The sequence below is a fragment of the Anas acuta genome, chromosome 5 (assembly GCF_963932015.1).
Source record: "Anas acuta chromosome 5, bAnaAcu1.1, whole genome shotgun sequence".
Taxonomy (NCBI): domain Eukaryota; kingdom Metazoa; phylum Chordata; class Aves; order Anseriformes; family Anatidae; genus Anas; species Anas acuta.
The window spans coordinates 61,065,307-61,081,693 of record NC_088983.1 but is presented as its reverse complement, the minus strand read 5'-3'; the positions used below and the strand labels follow the sequence as shown (position 1 = coordinate 61,081,693).

At 36.0% G+C, this 16,387-nt stretch overlaps 1 long non-coding RNA gene across 7 annotated transcripts in view; it reads left to right on the top strand.

Annotated features, from left to right (window-relative positions):
* LOC137857950 (uncharacterized) overlaps window positions 1-16,387 on the top strand; it is a 368,377-nt gene that overhangs the window by 215,664 nt on the left and 136,326 nt on the right. For all 7 annotated transcript variants that reach the window (XR_011097417.1, XR_011097414.1, XR_011097413.1 and 4 more), the window contains one exon: window positions 10,881-10,980. This is a non-coding gene — a long non-coding RNA (uncharacterized lncRNA). The remainder of the gene's footprint in view (window positions 1-10,880; window positions 10,981-16,387) is intronic.

Here is a 16,387-nt window from a genome sequence, read left to right as displayed (position 1 = left end):
AGGGGATCAAGTACACCCTCAGTAAGTTTGCAGATGACACAAAGTTAGGTGCGTTGATGATCTGCTTGAGGGTAGGAAGGCTCTGCAGGAGGATCTGGATAGGCTGGACCGATGGGCTGAGGTCAACTGCATGAAGTTCAACAAGGCCAAGTGCCGGGTCCTGCACCTGGGGCAAAACAACCCAAGCAGAGCTACAGGCTGGGAGATGAGTGGTTGGAGAGCTGCCAGGCAGAGAAGGACCTGGGAGTATTGGTTGTACTTGGGAGTATTGGTTGTACTTGGCTCTGCTGAGGCTCACCTTGAGTACTGTGTTCAGTTTTGGGCCCCTTGCTACAAGAAGGACATCGAGGTGCTTGAGAGATATCAGAGAAGGGCAACGAGGCTGGTGAGGGGCCTGGAGAACAAGTCCTACGAGGAGTGGCTGAGGGAGCTGGGCTTGTTCAGCCTGGAGAAGAGGAGGCTCAGGGGTGACCTTATCGCTCTCTACAGGTACAATAAAGGAGGCTGTAGCGAGGTGGGGGTTGGTCTATTCTCCCATGTGCCTGGAAACAGGATGAGGGAGAGTGGGCTGAAGTTGCGCCAGGGGAGGTTTAGGTTGGATATTAGGAAAAACCTCTTTACTGAGAGGGTTATGAGGCATTGGAATGGGCTGCCCAGGGAAGTGGTTGAGTCACCATCGCTGGAGGTCTTTAAAAGACATTTAGATGTAGAGCTCAGTGATATGGTTTAGTGGAGGACTGGTTAGTGTTAGGTCAGAGGTTGGACTAGGAGATCTTATAGGTCTCTTCCAACCTAGACTATTCTGTGATTAAAATGTCTTCTGTATGTATGCTGATAATCAGTGTCTGGAATGAGCTTCAGCGCATATTACTACTTATGAAGTATTTCTGGTTGGTTCTTATGCCAGTTTGATAGAAAATAAAATCTTTTTGGAAAGTCTGAGGTTTGCCTTACAAGAGATGGCTGTGGTAATATCTGGCATTAAAAATGCATAGTTAAATTGTTTGGGGCTTGAGCTGGAGTGTCTTACAGTTCTTTTGCAGACTCTCTGTATAGGGCTTGAGTTTTGTCTTTAATCAACAGCTGGCTGTTAGGGCTGCCACTGACTCCTGACCGGTAATTACCCCTGAACACCATACTGCCAGCTGGCTTCTCAGTCTCTCCTGATATGCATGCTAGAAGGTTGAAAGTGGCAAGAAATCCTTTACAAAGGTACCAAGAGATTTGTACAAATCAATCCAAACTCTGAAAGCACTAGGCCTGTTCTCCCTCCACTCCCCCCATTCGTTTTCCCTTCAAGTTGTTCTCTGCATTTCAGGTTTTAATTAGGACTAACAGTATGAAAACAAGCAAGTTTGCTTGAACCTGCCTCCAGAAGAAGATCCACTGGCAAACTGAACGTGTAACGGCCTTGCTGATGAGGCCCATGCTTTTCTAGTAGATTCTCTGATAATGTGTTTTAGTAGAAACTGTGTAAGGTTTCTGAAGTAATGCATTTATTTCAGTAAGTTGCAACCATACATGCACTTCATCAGTGTTATAGATTTTAGTTGTCAGGAAACGTTTAGTTCATTGTCAACTCAGTCTACTGTAGTTTTGAATTTTGAACTGCATAGCACTGCCAGCCACCAACCATACATTTATATTCCAGGATGAATGATGATTGCAAGCTGTGAGTTAGTTTCAGTTCTCTAGCCCTTTCATCTGAGAAAAGCAACTTTTTAAAAACATGCCATGTCCCTCAGGTATGTGTTTTAGTAAACAAATATTCAAAGGGAAAGGAAGAACAACTACAGTTTTCATTGTTGTTATTATTCATTCTGCAGACAGCTCCTTTTAGAGCTGGCCACAATACATAGCTAAACTTAGTTTTATCCTTTAGCTGGGGGAAATAGTCTCACATCTGTTAAAAGATTATCACCTGATTAGAACAACTGAGATCAGAAACACTTTACATCAAGCTCAGGTCTCAGCAAAGCACACTATCTAGTCCACTGCCACAGTACAAGCAGACAGGATGCTCACATGGAAGGGCAGGGATATTTTGAATAGCTACACTAAGTATTTGGTGAACAGGTGACTGGAACTGTGGATTGTAGGGCAAAGAGCAAACATGGGAGTGCTTTAAAGATGAGCTTCTGTGCATATTTGTGTTCTGTTCATTGGAGAATGAAAAGTAGATCCAAGAGTTTTTAGAAGTTTTCTGATTTTCCTGAACTAAACTATATGCCTTTTTAATGGCTCAGATCTTTTCTTTTATTTTTTCATGTTATCATGAAATGCATCTTTCAGTATTGCTATAGTAAATACTTTAATCTAATAACCACAAGAGCTTTAAAAGGAAAAAACAAAAGCAAAACAAAAAAAAAAATCCACTATATTATTAATATAGACTGTTGAGAAAAATTCTTTTTAAAATTATTAGATTTCCATTGAGAAAAATCCTTTTTAAGATGAGCAGATTTTTGGTATGTAATATTAAGTATTTTTTTTGGATAATTACATTAAGTCTAAAAAGATAATCAGATCAAATCCACAACAGTGTGGCAGAGACTAAGATGTTTTGGGTTTTTGTGGTTTGCTTTGTTATTATTATTTTTTTTTTTTTAGCATTTAGTGGCCCTTGCTTACCTGTTATGCTCACATTAATTGCCCTTTTCTAATCTTGTCTCCATTTCGTACCTGAAATTCAACTACACAGATGCTGAACTGAGTCTTTATGTGTACAAACAATTTATATGTAACAGTCTTCACTGATTTAAACCAATGATGGATATTATTTTCCTATAAGGTTATGACATGGAAAGCTTTCTTCTCTAATTGAAGAAGAAAATTAATATGCAGCAGAAACAAGGGTTATGCTATTTAGTTCCTGAGAATTTTTTCTCCATATCTTAGAAAAATGTCTAGGCTGTAACTGAATTTTGTTAATTCTTGCCCTTGACTCAGAATAATCCTTGAAATTTTCCCTATGTTTGTTGCTTAGAAGCTTACCTCAGTTTAAAACAAGAGGTTCTGTTTCAGTTCAGGAACCTGACTGCATATCTTCATAGGTATTTAGGTCTTAAGCTGTTTTGGTGTCTCTTTTCCAATTAAATTGGTAGAAGATATCATCTTAAATTATTTTGTGGTTCTCAATCTAAACCTTAGTTTAGCAGCAATTGAATAATCCTTGTTAGGTTGCAGTCAGTAGTGGAGGACGAATTCTGGCAATGCCGTTATTGCAGGCTGATTACATGTCTGGCTGAATTACATGTCTGGAATTTTGTATGAATTTGCTCAATTTTAGTCATGAGGAAGATGTAAATTTTTAAGATGAGTCCTCATAAATGGATGACAGTAACTGCAGACTAGAGAGAAAAAAAAATAACTCATGCACAGGTCAGCCTAGGATTATGCACAAAGTTTGAAGTGAAAGTTTGAAAGGAACAGGGCATTGCAAGTAGCACAATTCATGAAGCAGAATGTTATTTATAGGGAATTAACTCCTGAGAAAAATGCAGTAAGCTATGATATGGCCTGGTCATGAGGAGTGCAAAGCTCTATGTTCACTTTGCACTTTCAGAAATCAATTTCTGACTGGTAATTTCAGTTACTCTATTATTAAGCCTCTGGTGGGGTGTTCAAAGAAGAAAGAGGCAACCCTGAAATGTGATCCGCGGTTACCAAAATGGCTACATCAGCCTGTGCAAACTTCAAAAATTCAGAAGGAAATTACTGCAGCCTTCAGAATGCTTGAGTATATATGTAGTGACAAGAGCCATGCTAAAGCCAATTTAAAATCAGTTAAATGCAAAAAAAAAAAAAAAAAAAAAAAGGTGGTAATAAGTCTTTTTTTGTTTCCTACCACTGCATTTCATACTCAAGCATATGTCACCTACAGAAATGGGTGCATGCTTTTAAAACAGCATTTGTCTTGTTAAACAATGTGAAAAATGCATTGTTTGTTTAAATAAGGTTCTACAGTTAACCTTGCCATAGAGAAGAAAAACAAAAAACAGAATGACTTCGAAGATGAGAGATGAAAGAACTAAGATATCTGAAGTTACAAACTAGGATCAACAGAGCATTTTGCATGAAAAGCAATACTTCAGAAAAAGGAATTCAACTATAATTTTTTAGTAAAACTATAACTGTTCTGTTGCTTTATTAATTAAAAGAAAACTAATGACAACAGCAAAAAAAAAAAAAAAAAAAAAAAAGCACAACCCAACCCAACAACCCAGAGTGCTTTGATAAGCTCTTGTTTGTCTTTCTTGCAGCTTTGCAGGAACTGAGAAGAACTTAATCCCAAAATGTTTGCCAAACAATTTCACCTGAGCTCAGCTTCTCAGTTGCTCATCAGATGAGACGTAAGATGTATTTCCCTCTTGTAGTGCAGGAGGCAGCTTTCTGTATGTGCCTCACATAGACAAGCCTATTGTCTGTTTTCCCATTCCTAGATATTCCATGTTAGAGGATCAACTGGAATAGCAGCTGCTGTTCTGTTAATTGAAATGTAGACACCAAAATAATAGTATACCCTGGTAATGTACAGTAGCAGATTCCTTCCCAGAGCTGTAAGGCTGTATACAAAAATAAGGCCTCAAAATGATGTGGTAGGTAAATTCAGTTTGATTGCCAAAGCCTTTGGAAGCAAGGATCCAAGAGTAAATGTAACGAAACTCATTGTTATTTGGTTATTAGAGGTGACACTGTAGTTTCTATTAGCTTGTTTCATAAAATATTTGTTTTGCTGCCTCTGTGCTTGGATCTTTAACTCAGTTAACATCTCCTGTGAGTATAATCCACAAACATTCGAGACTGCACTGCATTCATAAGGAAATTTTGCATGGAATATGATTTAATATGGTTGTATATATATGCTTTGAGTTCTTTATCATGCTGTTTATATCTATTAAGTGAATTGACATTTTTTTAAGTCAGTTTATGAAAATACTGTGTTTGAACATCTGTCAAGGGATGAAGATTAGCTGAATAGACATAGGATGCCAGCACATTATATTTCATGTTATCCTGTATAGTGTAATTATCTTGATCCTCAAACAACTCTGCTAAACTTATGCAGACTTGTTGTTACTGTAAATTCAAAATTTATTTCGTTTGAATCTAAATTAAACTGGTATGTAATAAGGCTTTCTTCCCTCTAAGTCTTCTCTCTTTTTTTTTTTTTTTTTAACATTTATAGATGATTATAAAGCAGTAAAACACACATTCAGATTTTATTTAAAAGACAAACTTGTTAAAATTCGTTCAGCTTTGAGAGAGTATAGTAATTTTTTTCTGAGATGAAATTTGTTTGAAGAAATGGATAAACTAAGTAGCCAAACTTGGCAGAAATGTATGCCACAGACAGTAGATATTCATTGAAATGAGAAATACATCTGAATCTTATTGGCTGGTTTAAGAGCTACTGAACAATCACGGCATCAGGGAAAAATTAAAAAGGAAGGGATAGAATCCTTGATCCACACTTGTAAAGGTGTTCTGTGAGTTTCCCTAGGTCTTTGCAACCACTGATTGACCATTGAGTATGAGTAAAATGTTTGGCTTAGTCAATGGCAACAACCTGCACAAGAACAATTAATCATCATATTTTACTTTTACTGATAGTGAGCAGACAAAAAAGCTGCTGTGATCTTCAGAAAGGTGTAGTTCACAAAGGTGTACCTTTGGAGTAGCTCCATTCCAGGTGTAAGGATAAGAATTCTTCAGTAATTGTGCTCCACCACAGAAACAGTCCTCATCCCAAGCTGCTTTGCTTTATTTTAGGAGTTATTTTGTTACCACAACACTGTATAAAACAATCAAAGAGATGGAGTGAAAAGGTTGTTAGGACACTGGGAACAGGCCAAAGTCTCCAGGGCAGGCCAAGTCTTAGCATCTGGACTGGGGCTTGTGTCTGGTGGAAGACTGTGAAAAGAAAGGACAAGGAGGGATATTGTCTTGAGGTCTGGCCATTCTAGTCATATTTCACAAAAAGGACAATAGAATAGCGAGCAACCCCAAGAATGTTTATGTGGAATGTATAACCCTTTACCATTGATATTAACCAGAAAGAGAAGGGAACCCATCACTCTTCCTGATGGCAAATTTGTGAATCTGAGTATGTAAATCATGTATTTGTGTGAATTTGGACTCAGTATTGCTCATTATATGCTGCTTTACATGAAGTGTTGTGAAAAATATGATAAATTAATAATACAAAATATAAAGCAAGACTATTTTGATGCCCCCAATAACAAAAAATAATCCAGCTTTATGCAAAGTCATTACCTTACAATTAGGTAAAAATTACAATTTTCTGATGTGTTGAGCACAAAGATGTGTACTGTTACCACATGCATTCAGCAGACCTACTGCTTTGTGCAAAGTCCAGTGGGAAAGCTAAGGCACAGGGGTTAATGTTGACATAAAGGCCAAATCCTGATTTCTTTGATGTTAAGAGGAAAGTTTTCATTGAGCCCAATGGGACTAAGCTTTAGTGTACATGTTCTTGTTTCTTTCAAGTTACTGTAGTCTTAACATTACTCACTCAAATCTATTAAATAGTCTTTACTAGTTCTGCTTTGTTGAATAGAAGAAACATTTATGTTCAAAACCTCTTTACTCAAAAGTGTGTACCTGCCACATACTTAGAATTCTGATAGTTAAAACTGTAGTCTCATGCATGATACCATGCAAATAATTCCTTTTTCTTGTGTCCAATCAAAAATCTCAGTTTGAGAGGAAATTGCAACTGGAATTTATAGATAATAATTTTTAAATCTTTAATATAATACATGTTTTTATTATTCTTAACCTGTAGGAGTCTGTAGCCATAACAAGCATAAAATCACGAACATTAAAAAAGGGTATTTGTAACGTATCCTTTCCATCCCTTCAAGTATCATTTAAAGACCTAGTTGTTTATGTAAGCAAGCAAATAGTTTATCTTCCACATTTAAGGATTTAAAAAAAAAATAATTGTAGTCAGAGGCTATGGTCTACAGCAATTTCTTACCTGAGATACTGGTGATGTAGTCATTAGTCATTAAACACAAGAAGCAGCTTTAATGTAGGTACTCTTCATGTGATTGACAATCACTATACTCTGTTATGAGCAATAAGACATATCATTTTCTTAAACATGCAAGATAAAATCTCCTTTAAAATTTCTATGCTGGAGAAGCAGTTAAAAACAAAGCCATTTACAAAAAGTCAAAATGGCTATGTATTCCAGCACAGAGCCTAGAAACAGAAATCTTTTATGTCCTTCTATCTGACAGAATACACCTCCTACAGAAAAGTACTGACTTGGAAATGAAATAATTTGTCATGTTTTTGAAGAGTAAGAAAATATTGGACATAATATAGATTGTGGGTTTGAAGTCTAGGGATACCCATTTTGCCACAAAATTTAAATTTTCATTTTAAATCATTTCGCTTCTCCCCAAAAAAATTATAAGAGAAATAAGCTTTCCTTATTACAATAGACAGATATGCTAATTGCACTGATACAGTTCAGAAAGCAAAAAGTTGGAACACTGACAACCTAAAAATGCATTTAAAATTGCTGTCTGTTTAACTCTCAGCAAATTTGGTTTTAGTTTCTTGGAGTACATAAAATAAACCTAAAATTACATGTATGTGGGGCCAAAGTAACCTCTGCTGTTTGACATTAAGTCCTAGAAAGTAATTCAGCTGCCGAAAAGACATGGCTGAGCAGCTGTACCGCTCTCTCTCAGCTGGGGTAGTTTCACATTTGCAATTACATTTTAGAGATCAAATGCATTAAATTCTAAAGAAGCACAGAAAGGGTGACTACTTCAAAGGATTTTTAAATTGAAAAATAAACATAAAACAAAACCCAATAATTTATACAAATGTTTTAGAACCAGTACAACTAATTATGTATGGAAAAAAGTGCCACCTGTTCAGAGCAAAAAATTAGCTTTTACATTTAAGTTAACACTGCTTAACCATTCGTTATTCTTACCATTCTACTCCATTCAGGTCTAAAAAAGTCCATAATGCATATATATGGCTGCATATATCTGCATAGATTATACACTAAGCATTTTGGTTTATATTTACAATTCAACTTCAGTTTCTCAAAAGTAGGTCTATTTGCATTGCTCCTAATTCTGCAGTAGGTGGCAGTGGGTAGTGAAGAATATACAAGAATATACAGTTTTGATGCCATCATATTTTTAAGGGAAGCTTAAAAAATGGCCAAGTATTTGCTACTTTTGAGTTATGCATATATCAAACAGAAAGGAACTGTCAAATAGAATTTCTAAATTGTCATGCCTAAGCAGAAGCTTTTGCAAAGTGCTATGAAAATAAATTAAACTGATAATCAAGTCAAATGAAGATACAAGTGCATCATACATTTCTGTAACTAAGTATGATGGGGAGTCCACAAAAGAAAACTAAATTGAAAGCTTAAACTGAGAAGTTTTGGTTCTGCAATGTGTCTTTAAGAGAATATACTGAACGCAGTTTACAAACAAAAGAAGAAAACAGACGTTTCAGTTTTACTCCTACGTCTTTGTAAATTGTTTGTATTAACTTTCAATGTTGAGTTGGCTTTTGAAATAGCTCTGTCATTGTTGAAATGGAAAACAGGGGGATGAGAGAGGGTTTAAGCACCATGATGGCAGTGCAGAATTTCAGTAGGTCGATTGTGGGAGGATAAATAGGAAAGAATACAGCAGAGCTCTGATTTTGCATTCCTTGCACACCTAAAACATAGGAGCTTGAGTGTACAGAGAATATGAAGTTGGATGAGAAAAAAAAAATAAAAATCTGTCAAAGATTTTTGACACTCTAAGCCTAGTTTCTTATTGATTCTTGTTTCTTACTTATCAGAAAACCTGGGTTGGTTGATTTCTATCAAAAGTGCTCAATCAGCACTCACAATGATTCACAAAATTTCACCAACCCATGCCAGTGTTTTTTGAGCTCCACGTGCAAAGACTGAGACTCTTAGAAGTGCTGGGCATCCATCAGTTCACATCTCAAATACCTTGAGTTCACCAGTAGTTAGAAGAAGCTCTTGTTTTGTTTTGTTTCCTGTTTTAATCTCCAGCATTTCTAAGTGTGGAGCTGGAAGCTAACAAATGCACAGTGTTTTAAAAAAAACCTGGTCATACATACTGCTGGACTTGGACTTTGGAACTAACCAAAGTAAAACTCTAATTGAAACTGTACAGCATTTTTTTTAGTTTGATTATGTGGCAAAACTCTCTCCAAAGAATTCGTATAGTTAAGTAGTAAGAAAACATTAAACTAAATAAAATAGTTGTGCTATTGATGTTAATTCTCTAATCATACCTTTATGATTAGCCGGTGGTTAATAGATGTTATCTGTTGTGTGAATGAATAGTTTGTGTTAGAAATAGATATCAGCAAATCAGCAGGAACAGGCAAAATGCTGACTCATTTAAAGTCAGCTGGAGTTTTGCCATTGACTCAGTAGTAATGAGATTATTGTAATCTCCTAATGGTAGTTATTCATCAGCTAGCTATCTGTACAATTAAAAATAGGAGGAATATTTTGATAAAACCAATAATAATGAGTTGTTTAGAATGTTTATTTATTTATTTTTAATGTGGAAAATATGCCAGAAATTGAGAAATAAAGGTCAACTCCTGCAAGCAATAGGTATCTTTTATTTTGTATTCTGGTAAAGGAAAGACTCCAAAGTTAGACCCACAAAGTAACAGTACTTTCATTAAAAAATACCCCCATTTTTTGTTTAAGCTAAAAGGAAATAATTGACAGTATTAAACTGTGGTTGGTGTATTACTTTCTTGGTTTACTTTTGCTTTGATCTAGTTCTATGCTGATAAAATGAGTGCTCTCAATGAAATTGTGCTAACATAAGGTTGAAATCATGCATTATCTGTATGTGCGCATGTGCATGTCCTATTCCTTGATACCCTTTTACATTAGGATGCAACAAACACTGCATTGGCCTCTTGCAAACTGAATAGTAAACATTTCTGTGATAAATCTCCACTCATGCTGAACAATAGTTCCCAAGACATGTCAAAGTTCTCTATAAAAAGTATCCAGATTTTCCATTTTCTCTGTTGTTATTTATGGCTTTTCTTATACTTTTAAAAACATTGAATTCTTGTCTGATTAAACTTCTTTATTGTTTGTTTGTTTGCTATAAGTAAAAGGTCACCTATCAGTGATGCATATTTAGTTTCTATTCATATGATTTACCATCGAAGTTTCTGCATTACAAATCCTTAAATGACTGCTCTTGCTGTGAGCAATTTTAGCAATTTTTAAAATCTGGAAGTTACTATTTTTAAGCATCCAAGAGTTCCTCATTTTTTCATAGAAAATGTCGCACATGTCTCCAAATTATTATGTTTCTTGGGGGGGGGAAATAAAAATCATTGTACAGCATTCAGTGATAGCTACAAATTCTGTCATTCAGAAGTACCTCTTAACTTTAAAATAAATGTTAACTGAACCATTTCTCCCTATGTGTTAATCATTGTGGTTTTTTTTTGTTTGTTTGGTTTTGTTTCTTTGCTGTTGCTTTTTTCTCAGATTGATCACTGTGTAAAATTTCCAAAAAATCTCTGTTCAAAAAAATCCACTCTTTCCGAGGTGATTAGGAAGATCTTGTAAAATACTGTAGTGATGAATTGGGCTGCAAGTCAAAGAATTGAGTATAATATTGAGATATGTAAAAATACAAGTAATGGAGAAGACAAAAGTTGATGCTCTTTAACACAGTGTAGTTTAGTTCTTTCAAGGAAAAATAAATCATAATTGATTATATATGTTTTTAATAATTAATGTAAGTAAATTATACTATGAAAAGTAATTTTGGTTCTATTGCTAACCCACGACCATCTTTCTGCTTGTACAGATGATTGCAGATAAAAGCTCTTCAAGACAAACATGAATTGTGCTTGCAGTGTCTATGAACATCAGCAGAACATCTGTTCCAGACTCAAATTAATGGCAAGGTAAACTTAATTTGCGCATACACTAACAAGCAGAAAGAGTTAAAGCCTGAGAATATCCCAGAAATGGTAAGGGAGTGCCTAAAAATTATGAATTGGCCTCATGCAAGTCACAAATGTTTTGCACCTTTTATGCTTTGAAACTCTTCTGCTCTGACGCTTAGAAATCTCGGTGGAATTTTCAGTACCCAAATCTCTTTCTCAGTGCCTCTCTGCTGTGCTTTCTTGGTCTGCCAGAGATAAGACACCATGTGTCAGGTTCCCCAGTGAGATAAAATGCAACCAGAGCCAAATTTGGCCTAATCTCTGTCTCCATGAAATGGTCGTTACTGTGTCTTACAGTAGTGAAATATTTGAGTAGCCATCACCAGTTTAGCAGATCCTGAATGATAGTTATCCAGATTGACAGCATGGTATTGACAGAGATGTGCTCTGAGTGAATTCTTTCTCAAGGACACAGAAATATGCAGATGAAAACATCTAGGAAAATTAATAATGATGAGAAAAGCTTCCTTTTTGCAAACCCACAATAAGCTCAGAGCTGGGAATGATGAATGATACAGAAAATGTGAGTAGGAGGTGGCATGTTCTTGTACAGAAAGTTCTCCAGCATACTTCCCCACCTCCCTACGCAATCTCAGTTTTTAAATGTGTATGAGAATACATGGCTACTTGTCTGGTAGTGGAAAGACAGCTGTGGCTCAATATTAGCGCCATTTTTCCTTTTCTCCTAAAAGTTCACAAAGGATAAAATCGGAATGTAATCTTTTTTTTCCTCTTTTTTCTTTTTAATGAGCCCAACTATCATGAAGATGGAATTAATGAGAACTCATTGTTTTGACTTAATGTGAACAGTTGCATAAGTTTGTGAACACTTAACAGAGGTATAAGGATGCTGTTCCCTCTGAAAAGCACAGAAAAAAATACAAAGCTTGGGAAAAAATACTGTTAAGACAAGAGATGAGGTTGACTTCTCTTAATGCAATTATTTTCTCTATGCATTATTTTAGATTTGCATACTTATGTCCTACTGCTACCCTCCCTGCATCTAAAATATTTGGAGAATTATTTTAAAAAATAATTTTCCTGAAAATCAAAACTATCCTATTCAAATCAAAACTATTGCCTTCCTAGCTACAATCATGGCACTAGCTTGTTCATTCCTAACGCTAATGTGGCTAATGAGTAATTGTTGCTCATCTCCTTGCTTTCCATTTGTAATTTTCCCTCACCCCAGTCCTAGTATGCATGTTTGATGTTTAAATGTGTTTAAAACAGCAACAACAAAAAAAAAACACGTAATGTTCAAAGGAGAGAGATTGATCAAAAACACACTGCTATATAGATAAAACAGACAACAGGATGGAAACAGTGTTAACATACATTATGAAAATTCATTTCTGATCAGTGAAAATTTTTCATTTCTTTATAAAATCAAAGACCTGCATGGCATTTTCAAGGTCTTGTGATTTTTTTGTAAACTGCTCTGAAGTGAAGTGAAATCTCACTTTAGTGTAAGGTGTTTAGTCCAGTACTTAAACCACCTAAGAAACAAGCTGCCCAGTTCAGTGCAGTGAAGAACAGATTGAATAGCCTAATAAAATAATAAAGATTTAGGTACGGTTCTGAGGCTCACTTTGTCTCGCTGTGTTATTGGTTTGAAACAAAGCTGTACATTGATTTCTTAGTAGCATGACAGGGATCTACAGCTTATTCTTTTTTCCTTTTTTTTTCGTAGCTTCCAGTTTTCTTCCTGTATGATTTTATGAAGGGTTATATATCAGCCAATTCTAACCTCTTAACTTGCTTTTAATAGCTGCCAAAGGTAGCATGTCTCTTCCACTACTTGTCACTTCTTGTTGCCACTTACTTTCCCTGCCAGTTTCGAGCTCACATGATGGTAAAGAGGGGAATTTTCTGAAGTTGCTCGTTATTACATTTCTTTTTTCCTAAGTTTTTCACTCATTGCTTTTTAAGCAGTTTTGCTTTAGAACAGAGCTATTTTAATTGTTGAAAAAATATTCACTCAGTAAACACTTTGACCAGGAATCCATAAACCATTTTGGTTCTGTATTCTAATTCAGGAGATGATCTGTCAGAATAAATTGAGAATGCCGTAATGTAATCAAGTCCAGTTCATTAGGCAAACATTTAAATTATTAATTTAAATACTGGGTAGTTCAACAGCATTTATGACAGTAACAAATACCAACGTATTTTAATTTTTAAATTCCTCCTATGTTCAGAAGTGGATATGCTGCTATAGCTACTGCTTCCAGACATAACTGGTTTTCACCTTGCTCATGTTTTATCTTTATGGAGTCTGTAAAGTATTCTGATCAAAAAAAAAAAAATTCCCCATCCCCGTCCCCCCCCCTTCTTTTCTTTTTTTTAATTGTGGCTTTTTAAGCACAGAACACTTCAAATTAATTAAGTATAGGGTGTCATTTTCATTCTTGTAAATCTTTTTTGGATTAAGTAGAGTTGAATCAGGAAGTTTAGTTTCACACCATTTCATCACATTACAGAACATTGTAAATTAATGTACAATTATTTAGCATAAATCTAGCGCTTTAGTATTTTAGCCATTCCCACTGTTTTAACATTGAGAGAAACTCTTCATAAAATGAACTAATTCTGCTCCCCCTTTCAATTGCCTTATACCACTGTAATCTAGAACATAAGGATTCCCTGAAAATGAAATAAATAAGAAGGGGATAAAAGATGAGGACAGTTGGCTAAAGTGTCAGGAAAAGCACAAAGTGAATAAGAATGACTTTGGGTTGAGGAAATAGCATGTCTTGGAAAAGCTGTACTCACTGAACCCATTTCACTAGCTATAAATGCACTGGCTAGTGTCTTTCAGCTGAAACACAGCCATCTAGTTGCAGGAAGTCACAAAAAGCTTGAAACATGTAAGGGGGAGCTGTGAACAATGGTTCTACCTCTATGATTGGGGCCTAAAATCTTCTTGCCAGTGGCTCCTTATGGAAAATGCTGGTGTAAATTAAGCATGGTAAAAATGTCAGATCAGATGAGTTCTTCTCATTTTGATCATGTGCAACTCGTGAAGCATACATCCAATTACTCAAATATTCATGTAATGACTTGGAAAATTGCCAAACAATTTCAGCTGTTTTCTTCTTGTGTCTGAACTTAACTGTTTGGACTTCCTACAGTGACCATGATATTGTGCATATGTCACCTTGATTTTCCAAAGGTAGAAAACCAATGGCAGTCCTGTCGAAATACTTCTGAATTCTGTTGATGAACAGTTCGAGGCACCCTGAATTTACTTGAAAGACAGTCCTTAGGTTAATGACAGGGTAGATCATTAGTGAAATCCACGCGTCATTTGTAACTGCAGGGCCAAAAGGTTCCAAAATACAGAAGTTGAACTTTCAGGTGTGGTTCAACCCTACTCTTTCTCTCCCTTTTCTATAAAGATATGTTGACATTTTACATTGCAATAGTATACATTAGTGCCCCACAGTTGGCATCAAATGACTGAATGTTATATCAGACACAATTTAGGTTCAGTAGCATAGAGCTCTGCGTATTTTTATCCTTATATGGCCAGAGATGTTGCAACTAAATGTGTCAAGTAAATATTACCTAAGATGTGGTTGTTTCTAATTCCTGCTCTCTGAGTTGCCCACCTTGGCAACTTTAGCAACATCCCTTTGCTCACTGGGTTTGCATGCAATCCAAGCAATCACAGTGCTGACTTAAACCTATTTGTCTGTGTGGAAGTGAAAGTAGATTCTGCCAGGCTTCTGCCTCTGAAAACACACATACAAAAAGTAAGGGAGTGACTAGTGTCTTTGCCCTGTATTCCAGGGGCATAGCATCTTCACATAAAACAAATGGAAGCTGAGAGGCTTGCCGCTGTAATTTCTGGAGTATGCTTGTTGATGGGCCTAGAGGACCAGCTGTAAAGCTATAGTTTTGCCATATGTCACCTTTGCTACAGGAATTTTAATGCACAGTTTGTTTGTTATTCAGCATTTTTGATTGCAAGAGCTTAATTTTGCTTTCAGTAATATTTCTTTACAAATTTCACTTAGCTTTGAAATATGTTTGCATTGTATGTCCAGTCTAGTCTTCAATTTACTAAATTGAAATGCTCTTAAGGTTTTCTCCATCTGTTTTTTATTTTTTTCAATGATTATAGCATTGCCAAGTATGGCACAGAGTATTGTTAGAATCATTAATTATTCAGTGTGGTTTGCTTTTTTTTTTTTCTCAGTGTTCAAGTTGACTTGAACATTAAAAATATTTGTTTAGTGACGAGTGAGTCTTTGCAGCCTTTGCTGTTTTTTAAGTTGTAGCTTGCATAGGTTACATTTATAGAAATATTTTGTTACAAGAGCCATCTAAAGCAGGGCATTTTCTGTCATTATTTTCTGTGTTGCTGGAAGGAAAATGACTGTCTGAAAAGAGTAAGCTTTACTTAATACACATTATGCACAGAATTAACAAAAAGAATATTCAAGCCTAATGTTGCGTTTTGAGCTGGGGAGGGATCAGTGAGCAATGCTCAGATGCAAGAGATGGATTTAAAAAATCCTTCTAAACAGAAAGTTTAGTTGCTGCATCAGAGAAGGCACAGAAACTGACTTTGGTTTAACACATAGAGCAGAAAATACAGGAAGAAGACACAGAAATGTGTGGGCAGTATCTTTAGAAAAATGAAATGATCTGCGCAGAAGTAGTTTGCACCAGCTCAGCATACAGCTGACATATAGGTGCACCAGCTCCCACGCTTCTAGTGTGAGACTCACTCACTTGTCCTCTGGCTTGCACTCCTTCTCTTGGCACCAATCTCATGTACACTTCCTGAAAAACTTGGTGATTTCTGTGTGTCTGCAGAATCCATTTGTCAGTGCCAGTTAAGAGCATGTTACATGTAACATCCAGCAAGACATGGGTATCAGTGCTCTGCTGCTGTGGGGGATGTTTCTCCTAGGAAGATGCACACAGAACAAAGTCTGGCAAGAAAGTTTGTTCCTCAGTAGCCTTACACCCTATGTCCTCTCCTCTCACTTGATCTAACTCGTGTACACACACAAGTGTGCATACACATACACACAAGCACCCTTGACTGTGTTGCTTAACGCATGTACATGCACACCTATTATGTGACCCACTAAACACGCTATTTTTGCTCACATGTCCTAGCATGTACAGTTCTGTGCCAGTACTTTTAACAGTTGAGAAGCTTGGCTATGGGGAAATATATACATATGCAAGAGTGTGTGACTTGTGATTGTTATGAGTCACTCTGAGATTCAAAGACAAATGAATCATTTCATTCTCAGTTTGAAGTTACGTACAAACACAAAACACATATATGGAATTGAGTGGGGATTTTATAATGTTTTTCAATTAACAGATTTAGAGGATTCTG